This window comes from Anomaloglossus baeobatrachus, chromosome 4, assembly GCF_048569485.1.
Source record: "Anomaloglossus baeobatrachus isolate aAnoBae1 chromosome 4, aAnoBae1.hap1, whole genome shotgun sequence".
Lineage (NCBI taxonomy): Eukaryota > Metazoa > Chordata > Amphibia > Anura > Aromobatidae > Anomaloglossus > Anomaloglossus baeobatrachus.
Window position 1 is genome coordinate 53,330,462 of NC_134356.1, and position 17,746 is coordinate 53,348,207.

General features: G+C 46.2%; 1 protein-coding gene across 1 annotated transcript in view; it reads left to right on the forward strand.

Moving 5' to 3' along the window:
- The first annotated feature begins 5,424 nt into the window (after positions 1–5,424).
- FAT2 (FAT atypical cadherin 2) overlaps positions 5,425–17,746 on the forward strand; it is a 134,041-nt gene continuing 121,719 nt past the window's right edge. Inside the window, exon 1 of the mRNA XM_075344334.1 lies at positions 5,425–5,595. The gene's annotated coding sequence lies outside the window, so the exon portion shown is untranslated. The remainder of the gene's footprint in view (positions 5,596–17,746) is intronic.

The following is a 17,746-nucleotide window of genomic DNA, read 5'->3' on the forward strand; positions in this document are numbered from 1 at the left end:
TGATTTACTGAGGACTTTGTGCATCTCTTACTGAGTGAGTACACCCATGCCATCCGGCACCGCACCGCGCTGTCCCTGCAACCCTGCACCTCACCAACCCTGCCTCTCCGTCACACCACCGGGCCCCGGGACCACCGACCCCTACCCACGGAGGGGGAAAACAACATCCCAGCTACACCATACCATCGCTCCCGGGATCCCCGTCACCAGCAGCGGTGGTGCCCATCTTCACCACCACCCCGTGGGTGGCGTCACGGACTAAATTCCCCCCTTAACCAACCACCCTTTTCACTCACGGGCGAGGAGCACCGCTCGAGTTCCCGGATCCGGCCCACCGCTCGAGCCACCGAGCAGCAGCGCCGGACCCGAGCGTTAGCGAGCGCAGCGCAGTGGCGTCCTCCCCGCCCGCGACACCCTCATCTACTGTATCCTCACCTATCCCTTGTAGACTGTGAGCCCTCGCAGGCAGGGACCTCTCTCCTCCTGTACCTGTCTGTGTCTTGTATTGTTTATGAATATTGTACTTGTCCCTATTATGTATACCCCTTTCACATGTAAAGCGCCATGGAATTGATGGCGCTTTAATAATAATAATAAATAATAATCATGCATTATGATAACTTCTTGTGCTGCAAAGGGCGCATATACTGGCCTCTTCTGTCTGTGTTCGTCAGTGGTGGACTGGAGACCACTGTGGTGAATTCATACTGTGTAGACATTACAGTTTGTAGAGATGACTGAGGGTATCATTCCATGTGTGAGGGAATTGTGGTGGCATTATACTGTGTGGGGGGAGAATTATACTGTGTGGGTATCACATTGTGTGGCGGGAAATATGGGAGCACCATTCTATGTGTTAACTAGCTATATGGGGACAGTTTACTGTGGGGGAACTGTGGTCATTATTTCTGGTGTGCTGAGTACTGTGGGTATCATAGTATGTGGGGGGTTTAGAGGGCATCATTCTTCGAGTTGGACACTTTAGGGGACTCATACTGTGTGTAGTGAGCACTGTGGGGATGTCACGCTAATTACGGGGAAGTACCAAGCGAGTGGCAAAAGGGAAGGAAAGGGAAACCCTGTGTCTAGGGAAGGGGAAGATGGTGACCCCTGACAAAGCCTACCGCTGGCCTCTGGGGTCCCTCACCACCCAAGATAGGTTACGCACTTATGCGCCAAGCCGGATACCTGACCCTAGGTATCCCAAGAGTTGGACCCTAAATAGGGAAGAAGTGGGATGAGCTCTTTGTCAACCCCACTAAATGCTAATGAAGACACAAGGGGGACACACAGGGGGAAAGTGCATGAATTACTTATCCACAGAAGTTCAGCAAAGTTTCAGGAACGATACTACAGATGAGTACAAGCCACCTGCTTGCAACCAGAGATTTTGAGAGAAATGATATTACAAGCACCAGTCAAGGGGAAAAGGGAGTATTTAAGCACAATGGGAATACTGATAATCAGTAATAATCAGCAGCTGGACAGAAGGAGAGTTCCGCTGGGTCCTAAAGGGGAAGAGATGGAAAGCTACCTAGTACAATGAATACTGACATCAGGAACAATGGAAAGTAAGGGAGCATTTTGCGCAGCCAAATGATATGACCTTCTATCGCCAGAAACCACATGACTGTCTGTCACCCGTGACACACCCGTGACAGGGGATCATGAAAGGGGTATTGTCTTGTACTGGGTCTCTTATAGGTTTCCTTAGGCGCAAAACGTCTGTGTTGGCACACATAAAGGATGAGCTGTGGTTTGGGAAATGGCTTAGTGTAAAGTAAACACTATATACGAGGGACTGCTGATAAGTCTTTGGCTTTGTGATATTTTCTTGTTTCTATGGTAACAAATATTCCATCACATGAAAGCTTTATGTGTCTAATATATGTTTTCAAATTTTTGTGTTTGTTGCTTATGGCAACAGTGTTCTACGCACGAGTGAAAACAAAATTTGCGGAGTCTAATGCGATATTTACAGCAACTGAGAGCATAGGAGTGATAAAATTCTTCTTTCTGCAAGGAAAGTACACAAAGGATATTCATGGTGATATGTCGCAGACATTGGGGGATCAATGCCCTTCATATTCCACAGTTAAGAACTGCATTGCCAAATTTATAACGGGCCACTTCAGCCCCAATGATGAACGTCCTGGACGACTGAGAGTGGTTGTTGTTCCAGAGATTGTCGATGTTGTGAATTTCAGCTAAAGCAATAGCCGACATCATGGGGATTTCCCGTGAACGTGTTTGTGTCATTATCCATGAACATTTGGACATGAGGACGCTATCTGCAAAGTGGAGCCCCAAATTTTTGATAACGGATCAGAGAAGCATGCAAGTGAAAACTTCCCGGTCCATTTGTCAGCGTTTCCAGACTGATGAGAACTTCCTGCACCGACTGGTCACTATGGATGAGACCTTTATTTATTTGTGTGACCCTGAAAACAAGGAGCAGTCAAAAGAGTGGAGGCACAGTGGTTCTCCTCATCCAAAGAAGTTCAGGGTGCAAAAATCAGCCACTAAGGATATGGCATCTGTGTTCTAGGATAAGGAGAGCGTGCTGCTAGTGGACTACCTTCAAAAGGGTTCCATCATCAATGCAAGGTATTACATTGAACGTCTGGACCAATTAAAGACAGCTCTGAAGGCCAAAAGGGGCAGCAAGCTGTCCAAAGGAATCTTGTTCCTGCAAGACAATGCCTCCGCTCACACTGCACAAGCGACCACGGCAAAACTGGCAGAGCTGGGCTTCCAGATGGTGGACCACCCAACTTATTCACCAGATCTAGCTCCCTCCGACTATCATGTTTCCAAACCTGAAGAAACACCTCTAGGGTACCAAATTTCACACCATTTCTGATGCCATGGCTGCTACGGATGCCTGGTTTGAGGCACAACTGAAATCCTTCTTTTTGCAAGGCTTACAAAACGTGGAATACCGATGTAAGAAGTGTGTTGTCATCAGTGGAGAGTATGTGGAATAGATGTAAAGTTTCATCTTCCTATCTCGTTTCTTTCGGGGTAAAGCCAAAGACTTATCAGCAGACCATCGTATGTCTATATTTCTTGACTATCAAGCTTAGCAGGTTAAATCATCCTTCGGGTCATTTATATGACCAACTTGATCATCGTATGTCAGACTAAAGAGTTTCCAATTTTGGGATCACAAAAAATTGTTCCTCTATGATTTCCAAACACATGGTCAAAATCATTTGTTTCGGCCAATATTTATCTGATGCGTATGGCTCACTTCAAAGAGGTAGAAATGTCCCGTACTTGGGCCTTAGTGACTCCACCAGCAGCATAACCAGACAACATTAGATCTGCACAGTCGTACGGCGTGTTAGCCCTAAGGGGTACTTTGCACGTTGCGACATCGTTAGCCGATGCTAGCGATGCCGAGCGCGATAGTCCCCGCCCCCATCGCACATGCGATATCTTGTGATAGCTGCCGTAGCGAACATTATCACTATGGCAGCTTCACACGCACTTACCTGCTCTGCGTCGTCACTCTGGCCGGCGAACCGCCGCCTTACTAAGGGGCGGGTCATGCGGTGTCATAGCAACGTCACACAGCAGGCGGCCAATAGAAGCAGAGGGGCGGAGATGAGCGGGACGTAAATGTCGCAGGCGGAGGAGGGGACGCTGCGCTCTCCCACTGCTCGGGTCCGGCCGCTGCTGCTGCTGCTCGGTGGTGGCTCGAGCGGTGGGCCGGATCCCGGGGACTCGAGCGGCGCTCCTCGCCCGTGAGTGAAAAGGGTGGGGATTGGATTGTGGGGATTTTGTTATTGTCCGTGATGCCACCCACGGTTGTGGTGATATTGGTGACACCACCGCTGCTCTGGACGGGGATCCCGGGAGCGGTGACTGGGAGCAGCTTTGATGTTAGTTCTCCCCTCCGTGGGTAGGGGGTTGGTTGTCCCGGGTCCGGTGATGGAGTAGGGATGAATGGCAGGCGGGCTACGGGGCCTGGTGAGGTGCAGGGTCGCGGGGGCAGCGCTGTGCAGCACGGCACGGTGGTACTTACTCAGCCAATGATGAGGACACAGTTCTCGGTAAAACACACGGCTGGATGGACGGGTCCCACAGACGGCTGCGGTGTTGTTTCTCCCGGCAGGTTGATGGTGACTGCCTTTCCCTGCACCTATGTAGTGTAACGGTTCCAATGGGTTCCCACCGGTAACCCGCTCCCCAACTTGAAGGTTGCTGAAGGAGCCCCTTTTGCCCGCAGGCTCTGGCCCTGGGAACTTTAGCCTTGGCGGTGACTGTGTTTCCCTCTCTCGGTTGGACTGTTGCCTTCTGACAGGACTTGGCTGCTGGGAAACCCAGGAGGCTCCCTTCGCTAACGAATTTGGCAAATTCACGGCGAATCCTAGCCTTGCCGGGGTCCGTAAGCCCCTGCCGGATGGTGCTGGCTTCTCTTTGCGTACCGGTCTGGTACCGCCGGGCCACCGCCCGTCCACGGTCCTTACGGTTAGCTCCAATAGGCCACTCCTGCAGACGGTCACCACCGTCTGCCAACCTTGCTGATCCGTCCGGGCCACACACCCGGACCAACTTCAGTCTGCTCCTTTACCACTTTCCTTCCTTCCACTTTCCACTCTCAAACTGATCTGCCTGCTTTTCCCGCCTCCAGGACTGTGTACTCCTCGGTGGGCGGGGCCAACCGCCTGGCCCACCCCCTGGTGTGAACATCAGCCCCTGGAGGAAGGCAACAAGGGTTTTTGTCTAACTTTGGTGTACCTGACCGGGAGTGTGGGGTGTGTAGGTGTTGTTACCTGTGGCCCCTGGCTTGACATCCCGCCCACCTCCTTCCTTCCGCATAGCCGGTGGAGGCAGGTAAGGAGATGTTCCTTGCTCCTGCGGCTTCACACACAGCGTTGTATGCTGCCGCAGGAATGGGGAACAACATCGTAAAAGCGGTCGATCCAACATTATGGAAATGACCGACGCTACACAGATCGCCGATTTACAACGCTTTTGAGATTGTTTATCGGCGCATCTAGGCTTTACACCTTGCAACATTGTTACCGGCGCCGAATGTGCGTCACTTTCGATTTGACCCGACGATATCGCAGGTGCGATGTCGCAATGTGCAAAGTACCCCTTACTGTGCAGATCAATTGTGTCAGGTTGCAGTATTTTCAGTGCATGGTGTATATTACAATGCAATTTTATTAATAACAATGCAATTTTTTCATTAGAAAAGTTGTTTTTTTTCTTTTGCACGGTTTGTAACAATGCCTCACGCTTCCCCCACTGTAATTGCTGCAGTGAATATAACTATCTGCATACAGATCTAGGATTTGGCTCTGTCACAATCCCTCACCTTGGGGGAGAGAAGCACTCCCTCCTCCTCTACCCTAGCCTGTCTGACAGGAGCTGGGCTTACAGGACACACCTCTCTTTGCTAGCCTGTGCTTCTACCTGTTCGGCTTCCACTGTAGGACGCTCTTACTACTGTACCAGGCATACCTCTATTCAGTAGAGATATGGAGCAATGGACTTTCCTGCATCTTAGGGGAGTCAGACACCCCCTGTCTATGCCAGCCAAGGCCTAATTGACCTTAACGAAAAGTCAAACCCCTGAAGGTAAGTGATATTTTTTTTTCATTTGCAGAAAGTTAAGTTTGCTGACATTGGGATAGGAAAGAGTTAGCTGTAGTGCACGTGGAAAAAAAAAGCATTAAAACAGGAACTTACTGTAGGTCAAAAAGTAAAAAGTGTATCGCACAACAAAGAGATAACAAAAGAGGAGGTCAAACAATGGAACCATGCCCGAAGGCATAGTGAGAGAAGACCAGGAAAAAAGAAGAAATAAATTGGTCATTATCAGTGCTGGTGGGAGTCCTATGGTGGTGGAGGATTCTTGTTTTTGAAATGCAAAAACATTGAAAAGGAACTTAAGTAAAGACTTTAATGATTTCATTACACATAACACTGGCATTGTTAAGGTTTGTGGAAAGTCTTAGCTCCAGGCTTAATTACCCTCCAAGTATTGAGCTCCTTGATTTTTGGAAGAAGTTTGAGATAGAAGCTTGGGGTCTTCTTGTTTGGTGTGGCTCTTTGGATTTTGGAAGAAATTTGAGTTAAAAACTTGAGGTCTTCTAGTTTTGCATGTCTGTTTGGATTTTGGAAGAAGTTTGAGTTGAAGCTTGAGGTCTTCTTCTAGTTTGGGATGGCTCCTTGGATTTTGGAAGAAGTTTAAGCTAGAAGCTTGGGGTCTTCAAGTTTAAGGTGGCTCTTTGGATTTTTGAAGACATTTGAGCTAGAAGTTTTGGGTCTTCTTTTAGTTTGGGGTGGCTCCTTGGATGTTGGAAAACGTTTGAGCTAGAAGCTTGAGGTCTCCTGGTTTGGAGTGGCTCCTTGGATTTTGGAAGAATTTTGAGCAACAAGCTTGATGTATTTTTCTAGTTTGATGTGGCTTCTTGGATTTTTGAAGAGGTTTGAGCTAGAAGCTTTGGGTCTTCTTTTAGTTTGAGGTGTCTCCTTGGATTTTGGAAGAAGTTTGAGCTAGAAGCTTGAGGTCTTTAGTTTTGGGTGGCTCCTTGGATTTTGGAAGACGTTTGAGCTATAAGCTTGATGTCTTCTAGTTTGGTGTGGATCTAGTATTAAGGAAGAAATTTAAGCTAGAAGTTTGAGGTCTTCTGGTTTAGTGTGGTTGACATGGATAGGATTTAGTGACTTTGACAGATGCACCTGAAGACCATCTGGCAGCACAACATGGCTAATCCTCACTTCCAATTTTCTACACAAGCAAAGATTATCTTTCTATGAAGCTTAGTAAATATTAATTAGGAGGGTAGGAACTGACCAAACCTGTTGGAGGCAATTTGGATCTAGAAAGGAAAACTGTTGCTAGTACTGAGAAACATGTCTTGGAACTGATGAACAAGGTAGGAATGTCTAACAATGCCATTGGTAATTTGGATAATAATTAATTATGAGATGCGGCTGTGGCATGTGGAAAAAATGTTTCTGGGCAGAATCATAATGTGACCATACACATTAGAGTAAGGTTGATGAAAACACTATTTCAATCATTTCTCGCAAGGTTTGATCTAACTGACTGACCTAATTAGATCCTCTGTTGATTTAACAATGATCATTTTTTACCTCTATTGAGACACCTAAAATGAAGTAGATCGGTTGTGTTTGATCTTTTTGGCTGATGAGATCATTTGACTTGACCTATAATGAGAGGAACATTAAAATGTTTACATTGGCAGAATGGTCTTTTGTCAGACAAATTTGTATAGTTGGTTTTAGTATCGCACGCATTGCCGAGGTGTACGGTAATTCAGTTAGACTTCTTTTTAACTTTTGTTTTATTTTGTAGCCTTCAAACTGCAAAATTCTTAAAAAGCTGCCACTTTGGATCCACGTTCCTTAGTTTCACAAGAATAGTTCTTTATTTCTAATGTGCCAACCCAAGATATACTGTAGCTAGTAGACCATGTTCAATGATGTCTGTCCATTGGTTGGACTAACAACAAGGTAAATGTCCACTAGCCGGTTGTTATCAAAACTTATTAGGACTTTTGAAGGGCTTGGGTGTTCTGGCTTAAAGAAAAGATTGTTAGTTTGTTATCTTGGGGTCTTCTTAGGGAAGAAATAGATATTCTAGGACTTTAGGTAATCTGTGTTGTGTTGGTCATGAAATTATAAAGTTTGTTGAGCGTTATATGCTTTTCCAGTTTACGAAGGGCATGAACAAGCCATAATACAACCCGGTCTCTTGTCCTTTATCATAAGTGCACACTACCACCGGCTATTCCCCCACTTTATGGTGATGTATACCGTTTCTCCTCACACCTGGCAATCTGTCTGAAGAAGGTCTATATTGCAGACCGAAACATTACTGTTTTGATTGCCATTACTAATAAATCAAGGTTCTACTACATTTTCTAAAGGAGTGCCAGATTTATTGTTTCTTAGGAGAATGGTCTATCAGATACCGTATCATGACAGTGCCCTGTCCCGGTGGGCACGTGGAGCATCTGCGGGTCCATGATATGAACCTATTAAGCTAACGCCAAAAGTGTCTTATAGACCAAATATAAAAGAACTGTAAACCAGATGTAAATGCACAATATTACCGAACTTGAGGTCATAACGACCCCAATTTGATGGGATAAAACATATGATGGGACATCAGCAACTTTCCATTATGTGCAAAACTACATTCAACGTGCTTCTACCTATTCTCATGCCTTCTTCTTTGCACTGCAGTGCTTCTCCTGATTGATATGGAAGGTATTGTTCTCTGTTTTGTCAGTCGCCAAAACTTAATGCACGGAGGGGGTCAGTATTGAATGCAGGCGATGTTTACAATGACCTATTTTAATGGACGCGTCAATCAGCGAGTGCTCGTTGTCTATAGCTTGCCACGCTTGCATGTCGGTGTTACTAGAGGTCTTTATGACTATGGTGGCATATATAATATATATCTAGTGAGTGATGAGAAAAGTGTATTGTGAGCTTCATCGATATTAGGGACTTTTTTTGTACATGGTGTCAGAATGTATATGTGCTTTATATTTAAGGCATAGTGAAAATGAATTTCTATGCGCTGTATGATACGTCTATAGTTGCCTGTGTGTACCTTGTTTTATACCTACACCATCTGTACATACCCCGCCATGTCTGTGTATCTACCTGTAAAGACTTCTACTAGGAGATCTGGCCACACATTTAGAGAGTAACCATCTTTATATATATATATATATATATATATATATATATATATATATATATATATATATATATATATAATTTGGGAAAATAAGAAACCTTATAATATATCTTATCGGAGAAATCTGCTTCTTTCTTTTCCTGCATTGATCGTTTATCCTCAACTTTCTCACTCTATGGATAAAATATGTCATCAATTAATAAAGACTTTTCCATTACTGATATAGAAGATGACAGTTGGTGCTCATAAAGTTTTATGTATGGCTCCTCCCATCTCCATAGAACTTTATGAGCACCAACTGTCATCTCCTACTAATAGAAAAATCTATCTTCACAGATTTTACAAATGTTACCCATATATTGAGAATGAAAGATCAATCCAGGAGGAGAAAGAAGCACAATTTTTGGATCAGATATATTACAAAGTTGCTCATGTGTAGTATTGATCTATGAAATAAAAATTAAAATGACGGTTACTCTTTCAGATAAACTAGAATATGGTAATCAATCGTATATTGATCTGGACTGAACAAGCATTTCACGGAGGGAGTTTAGTAACAGGGTACGCAAATTGGAGAATGTTAATCTGCTTTTGGACACGTATTTCAGTGTGTGGCACATTTTTGGCAGAAAGGAGTATGCCATAGCACATTGTGAATAATCATTTGTGTGCGATTTTTAAATAATGGTTGGTTATAATGGTCAAAATCGTTAAGTATCAATTGTATGTTTTAGTAGTAAAATGGTTTTAAACAGTAAAAATTGATTGTGATCCCTCGAATCTCCATTCACTATGAAATCTGATAATTCAGAGGTAACTGGCACAACATATTACAGTGACCCACATTTACTAATGCAGTCTAATTGGTAAGCCTTTACCAGTGGCGCTCTCTGTGTATTATGCCAGCTGTGCACATCCATTGTGATTGACAGACCGAAAAACATCTGTGTGTATGGCTAGCCTACAGTTGTGTACAGCCAGCCTAAAGCTGTGTACGGCAAGCCTAAAGTTGTGCATGGCCAGCCTAAAACTGTCTATAGCCAGCCTAAAGCTGTGTATGGCCAGCCTCAAACTGTGTATGGCCAGCCTCAAACTGTGTATAGCCAGCCTAAAGCTGTGTATGGCCAGCCTAAAACTGCCTATAGCCAGGTTAAAACTGTCTATAGCCAGCCTAAAGCTGTGTATGGCCAGCCTAAAACTGTCTATAGCCAGCCTAAAACTGTCTATAGCCAGCCTAAAGCTGTGTACGGCCAGCCTAAAACTGTCTATATCCAGCCTAAAACTGTCTATAGCCAGCCTAAAGCTGTGTATGGCCAGCCTAAAACTGCACAAGCCAACCTAAAGCTGTGTATGGCTAGCTTGAAACTGTGTATGGCCAGCCTAAAGCTGTGTATGACCAGCTTAAAGCTGTGTATAGCCAGCCTAAAACTGTGTATGGCCAGCCTAAAACTGCACAAGCCAACCTAAAGCTGTGTATGGCTAGCTTGAAACTGTGTATGGCCAGCCTAAAGCTGTGTATGACCAGCTTAAAGCTGTGTCTAGCCAGCCTAAAACTGTGTACGGCCAGTCTAAAGCTGTGTTTGGCCAGCTTAAAGCTCTGTATAGCCAGCCTAAAGTTGTGCAAGGCCAGCCTAAATCTGTTTTTATGGCCAGCCTAAAACAGTGTGTTGCCAGCCTAAATCTATGTATGGCCAGCCTAAAGCTGTGTATAGCCAGCCTAAAGTTGTGTATGGCCAGCCTAATGTTGTGTATGACCCAAATTCAACAGCCTCATAACAAAATGTTGAGTCCAGGGTAACAGATCTGCAGCCGGTTTGGACATTGCGGTTCGTGCTTGCGTCGTGCAAGTCGGATGTTGCATTAGTTGGTTTTCTTCAGGCCAATATTTTATTCGTATAAACTATTGCACACCAACAATACATCTCGGACATTTTTAGATTCTCCATAGCCTTTGCCCCTTTTTTTTTGACCCATTGAAAGATTGTATAGTGAGGTGTCAAATTTTTGGGGGGTGTAGTCTGTAATAAATGTGTCTAAATTGATTTGTGCCAAAATACCAGTGCCACCTACCCCAGATTTCCAGAGCAGCCACATTGGTAAATGTGGAACAATAGGTTATCTGATGTTTTATACCGTTCCAGAAGTGTAGAAAGCGGGGCTGATGGGACACGAGCACTAGAAGCTGGATGCCAACAAGTTATTTTGCCTTGTCCACAGTATCTAGATACGTTCCAGGGGTGTAGAATGTGTGACTGGTTGGACACGAGCACTAGAGGTTGGATGCCAACAAGTCATTTTGTCTTGTCCACAGTATTTAGATACGTTCCAGGGGTGTAGAATGTGTGACTGGTTGGACACGAGCACTAGAGGTTGGATGCCAACAAGTCATTTTGTCTTGTCTACAGTATTTAGATACGTTCCAGGAGTGTAGAACGTGTGACTGGTTGGACACGAGTACTAGAGGTTGGGTGCCAACAAGTCATTTTGTCTTGTCCACAGTATTTAGATCCGTTCCAGGAGTGTAGAACGTGTGACTGGTTGGACACGAGTACTAGAGGTTGGGTGCCAACAAGTCATTTTGTCTTGTCCACAGTATTGAGATACGTTCCAGGGGTGTAGAACGTGTGACTGATTGGACACGAGCACTAGAGGTTAGATCCCAGCAAGTCATTTTTCCTTGTCCACAGTATTTAGATATGTTCCAGGGGTGTTGAAAGTTGGACTGGGGAGACGCGAGCCCTAGAGGTTGGATGCCAACAAGTCATTTTTCCTTGTCCATTGTATTTAGATATGTTCCAGGGGTGTTGAAAGTTGGACTGGGGAGACGCGAGCCCTAGAGGTTGGATGCCAACAAGTCATTTTTCCTTGCCCATTGTATTTATATACGTTCCAGGGGTATTGAAAGTGGGATTGGTGGGACACAAGCACTAGAGGTTGGATGCCAACAAGTAATTTTGCCTTGTCCACGGTATTTAGATACATTCCAGTGGTGTAGAAAGTAGGACTGGTGGGACACAAGCACTAAAGGTTGGATGCCAACAAGTAATTTTGCCTTGTCCATGGTAGTTAGATATGTTTCAGGGGTATAGAAAGTGGGACTGGTGGAACACGATCACTAGAGGTTGGATGCCAAAAAGTAATTTTGCCTTGTCCACGGTATTTAGATACAGGGCTATGAAATATTAGTCAGAGGCAAAGAAAACTCTTGCACAAAAATTAGTCTCGGCTACAGGGAGATGTTCTCCGATACCGTCAATGGTGTCGGTAACAGCCCTGTACAAGGTGCACCATGCAAACTGCTCGCTTCAATAAGCTCTTACTAAGTGATTTCATTAAAATTCCATTATTTTACTTCCCATGCTACCCATCCCCCGCCATGACAAAAGGGTGTTGATAAAAACTAGTAGGGGGTGTGAAAGTGGTCAATGGAAAACCAAAGTATACTCAAGGAAAGAAAAAACCTTGAGCTGTGGAGCACGTGGGGGAGGGCCGTGTATAGGACTCAACACAGAGCCACATGTGCTGGGATAGGACTGAACTCCTACCCCTGACTTATGTCCATAGGACCCTACAGATAATCTTCTCATTATGAATTGTTTTGTGTCCTAGTTCAGTGGTGAACCCTTATCTGATGAGGACAACTCCGAGAACATGTCGCCGGTGCAAGCTATTGCTTTCTAGTCAATATATACTACAAAAGGACATGGAAATACAGGCAGCATGGATGCCTTTTGTTATTTCACTCCGGATGCTTGAGGCTCATGGTGTTGTACTCACTTGTGTATTCATCCATTAGCCTGGCTAATAAGAGGTGTCATATTGCATTTCCCTTTATGATTGTGTTTTCCCAGGTAATCTAGATATCACTGGGTAGATGTAAGGCAATATTTCACATCGGTAGATATTTAGAGCTTTATAGTGGTCTAGACATTCGATTCCCATTGGCAGATTTAAGTAATTTCAATGAAATTGGCCAACAAGTCAACATCAAATGGGACTTCCAGGTTATCCACCATTGGGGGACACATAGATATATAAATAACAGCTGTCCTGAATTTGCGGGGAATGTGTTGATTTTTTTGTTAACAGTCCTGGCAAATTCGTGCCGAAAAGGGGTGTAGAGTTTACACAAACCCAACCTATTAATTGTTAATTCGGAGGATTGGGGCAGATTTAGGGGCTGGTCTACCGGTGTTGGATCTATGAATACCAGTGTCTGGCATCATCGGAACGTGGAATAAATCCCAAATAACCATGACGTTGGCATAGTGGCGTCCTGGTGACCCCTTATACTGCTACCATACCCCCACCCCCAATAGCTTAACCTCTTATTGAAATGACCACAGACACATAATTGGATGAAATGGCCACAGCAGCCTTTTATTTAAACATAACTTATAATAACATTTATAAAACAGGGGCTTGTGGTCCTCGAAGCTCAAACAATCTGGTGATCACCCAATACTCCGATCCTACCTTCCCCCTCAACCCCATTACTCCCAGCCGCAACCACAAACTCGGGAGCACCAAACAAATATGAGGGGGAAGGGTTAAACCACCAAGCACGGGAACCGACCCCACCAAGCCGATGTTCCCCCATGATCACCAGACCACTCCCCAAACCAGTAATTAACGGGGGGAATTCCACCTCCATTGGGACCCCCCAATCCAATTTTCACCAACTTCGAGGACCCCACCCCCATCACCTCTGCCACTATGACCCAGACAAACAAAACAAAATAAAACAAAACAAAACAAAAGGGGAGGGTGGGCGGGACAACTACTTCAGCTGCAGCCGCAGCAATGCCTCCTTTTTCCCGCTCCTAGCCTAACGGTCCCTAAACCCCCACCCCTCTCCCTCTTCACCCTATCCCCCCTAGCCACGTCATGCCGGCCTCCACCTACCCCCTGGGGAGGGGGTGGAGGTTCCAGCCGGGCACTTACAAAAGGTTTATTTCTTTTAAGTTAATTCACAAATAACCTACTAGATCTAAGTAATATTTTGTCCTGCATGTGTAATGATGGCAAAAAGGTTACTGTCACACTAGGTACGGGGAAGTACTAAGCAAACGGCAAAAGGGAAGGGAAACCCTGTGTCTAGGGAAAGGGAAGATGGTAACTTCTGGCCAACCCTACTGCTGGTCTCTGGGGTCCCTCATCACGCCTAGATAGTTTCCGCACCTATGCGCCGAGCCGGATACCCGACCCTAGGTATCACGAGTGCTAGGCATTAAATAGTGAACGGTGGGATGAGCTTTTCATCAACACCACTAAGCACTGTAGAAGACACAACAAGGACCCACAAGGGGAAAATGCATGAAGTAATTATCCACATATGACAACAGTAGAAGCTCAGCAAAGTTTTCAGCAACAATACCACAGAGGAGTACAAGCCATCTGCTTGCAACCAAGGATTGAATGGACTTAAAAATATCACCAGCACCAGTCCAAGGGAGGAGTATTTAAACAACAAAAGAAGACTGATGATCAGCAGCTGGGTGGAAGGCGAGCTCCTGCTGGGTCCTAAAGGGTGAGAGATGAATCCAGCAGGAAAGCTACCTATACCAATGAATACTCACAGCAGGAACAATGGAAAGTTAGGGCGCATTCTACACAGCCAGACATTGTGACCTTCTGCACCCAGACACCACATGACTCTGTCACCTGTGACACACCCGTGACAATTACAGTGCAATTAAATGTAGACACAGGGGCATAGCTAAATAAGGCGATCAACCGGGGTCATATACCTAAGGTGCCAACAAGCCACTTGGCCCCCAGTTAATAAAAGCCTGCACATATTTTGTATAGATGATGGGTGGGTCCTCACGTGGGCCCAAGTAACCCCAATCCAGTGATATTCCAAGTTACGAAAAAATGGCTAACTAATTCTAAAGAGTTTCCTAATATTTTAGGCCTACACACATTAAATAATTGTCAGCTAAATTAATTTACCAACAGCTATATTCCCAAGATACCCTACACTGCCATGTGTTCTCTGTGAGAGAGTCGCTACTAGGGAGAAAAAAGGATCCAATGTTGAGAACCTTCTCTTCCTTGACTTTGTATGAGGAGGTCCCCATTCAATTAGATGGTCGGTTGACCCTGTTGATATCAGTGGGTTCTGTTTAAAAGGGTTGTCCACTATTTTTACACTGATGGCCTAGCCTGAAGGAGGCTTTACACGCAAGGACATCGCTAACGAGATATCATTGGGGTCATGGAATTTGTGACCCACATCCGGCCTCATTAGCGACGTCGTTGCATGTGAAATGAACAAACGACCGCTAACGATCAAAATTACTCACCATATCGTTGATCGTTGACACATCGTTCTAATCTCAAATATTGTTGCTGTTGCAGGACGCAGGTTGTTCGTCGTTCCTGCGGCAGCATACAACGCTACGTGTGACACCGCAGGAACGAGGAACAACATCGTACCTGCATCCGCCGGCAATGAAGAAGGAAGGAGGTGGGCGGGATGTTCTGGCCACTCATCTCCGCCCCTCCGCTTCTATTGGGCGGCCGCTTAGTGACGCCACTATGACGCCGAACAAACCTCCCCCTTAGAAAGGAGGCGGTTCGCCGGCCACAGCGACGTCGCTAGGCAGGTAAGTGCGTGTGACGGGGACTAACAATGTTGTGCGCCTTGGGCAGCGATTTGCCCGTGACGCACAACCGACGGGGGCGGGTACTTTCACCAGCGACATCGCTAGCGATGTCGCTGTGTGTAAAGTGGCCTTTAGGATACGTCTTCAATGTCTGATCGGCCGTGGTCCGACACCACACACCCCTGCCGATCTCGGTCCCAGCAGCGGCAGCCAGAAATAGTGGCTGTGGCTGGGTACTGCGCATCTGCCTCCTAGTCTAATTAATAGGAGGTGGATATGCAGTACTCAGCCGCGGCCACTATCAGAAGACGAAGCAGCTTTGGAACTAAGCATTTCCAGCTACCTGCTGCTTCCGCTGGAACTGAGAACAGTTGATTGGCGGAGGTGCGGGGTGTTGTACCCCAGCTGATCAGACATTGATGACCTATGCTAAGGATATACCATCAATGTAAAAGTAGTGGATAACCTCGTTAATGTTTATGGGGGACTTTACAAGGTTGAAAAAAGCTCCCCAACCTATGGATTTTGGTGCGATCGGCCAACTATGTAATGAGTAAAGCGGGCTTTACACACTGCGATATCGGTCCCGATATCGCTAGTGTGGGTACCCGCCCCCATCTGTTGCGCGACACGGGCAAATCGCTGCTCGTGGCGCACAACATCGCCCAGACCCGTCACACATACTTACGTGCCCGGCGACGTCGCTGTGACCGGCGAACTGCCTCCTTTCTAAGGGGGCGGTCCGTGTGGCGTCACAGCGACGTCAGTGAGCGACCGCCCAATAGAAGCGGAGGGGCGGAGATGAGCGGGACGTAACATCCCGCCCTCCTCCTTCCTTCCGCATTGTGGCCGGGAGGCAGGTAAGGTGAGCTTCCTCGTTCCTGCGGTGTCACACGGAGCAATGTGTGCTGCCGCAGGAACGAGGAACAACGTTGTTACTGCTGCAGTAACGATTTTTGAGAATGGACCCCCATGTCACCGATGAGCGATTTTGCACGTTTTTGCAACGATGCAAAATCGCTCATCGGTGTCACACGCAACAACATCGCTAATGCGGCCGGATGTGCGTCACCAAATCTGTGACCCCAATGAGTTCGCATTAGCGATGTCGTAGCGTGTAAAGCCCCCTTAAGAGTAAATCCAAACCCCAAAGGAAAATCTATGGGGAGGTCAGACTTGTGAAGTTGTCTGATCCTTTGTTCTTGGGGACATAAGTGAGCTGTCACACTGCGACGCTCCAGCGATCCCACCAGCAACCTGACCTGGCAGGGATCGCTGGAGCGTGGCTACACGAGTTGCTGGTGAGCTCACCAGCAACCAGTGACCAGCCCCCAGTCTCCTAGTTACAGCACACATCAGGTTAATTAACCCGATGTGTGCTGCAGCTAAATGTGCACAGAGCAGGGAGCAGCGCACACTGAGCGCTGGCTCCTTGCTCTCCTAGTTACAGCACACATCGGGTTAATTGCCTGATGTGTGCTGCAGCTATCTGTGCACAGAGCAGGAGCCGGCAGCACAGGCAGTGAGAGGGAGGAGGCTGGTATCAAAGGTAAATATCGGGTAACCAAGGACAGGGCTTCTTGGTTACCCGATGTTTACATTGGTTACCAGCCTCTGCAGAAGCCGGCTCCTGCTGCCTGCACATTTAGTTGTTGCTGTCTCGCTGTCACACACAGCGATCTGTGCTTCACAGCAGGACAGCAACAACTAAAAAATGGCCCAGGACATTCAGCAACAACCAACGACCTCACAGCAGGGGCCAGGTTGTTGCTGGATGTCACACACAGCAACATCGCTAGCAACGTCACAAAAGTTGTTCGTTACCAGCGATGTTGCTAGCGATGTTGCTTAGTGTGACGGGGCCTTAAGCCTCTTACAAGCCTTTTTCCCTATTCCTAATGAGAACATATTGCCGATTCAAGTATACATGTATCTGGGATTGGGAAAGTTAGCTGTGGCCCATATTAACTCTTGGCTGGCAACTATCTAATGAGTACGAGTAGCCTAACCTAGTGGAGTGTATCAATAGTGAGTGTTCTGGGAGACGACTCCCCAATGTTCACCATTCTTTAGGGAAAATATATACAGTATTTTCACTGGAGGTCTGATGCCCAGTAATTCTAAGCTCTACAATGTCTCATCTGAATGGAGAGGTGGTCTAGTAATCACACATCTTCTCTATTTATTCTCGACAAGACTGCCAGAGTAAGCAGAGTACATGCTTCCCTATGGATAGGAACTCAAATTTCTGTAATTCTTGTTGTCTCTCCAGGAATGGAGACAAACTCTAGCGCAGCGCCACCTATTGGAAGTAGCGATCCTAAAAGTCAAATGTGGATTTTTAACAATCCTTTGCAATATGACTCAGGATATATAAGCCAGATCAGAATCCCAATTTGCAGACACGGTGTTTTGGGGTGCTTGCCCCTCGTCAGTG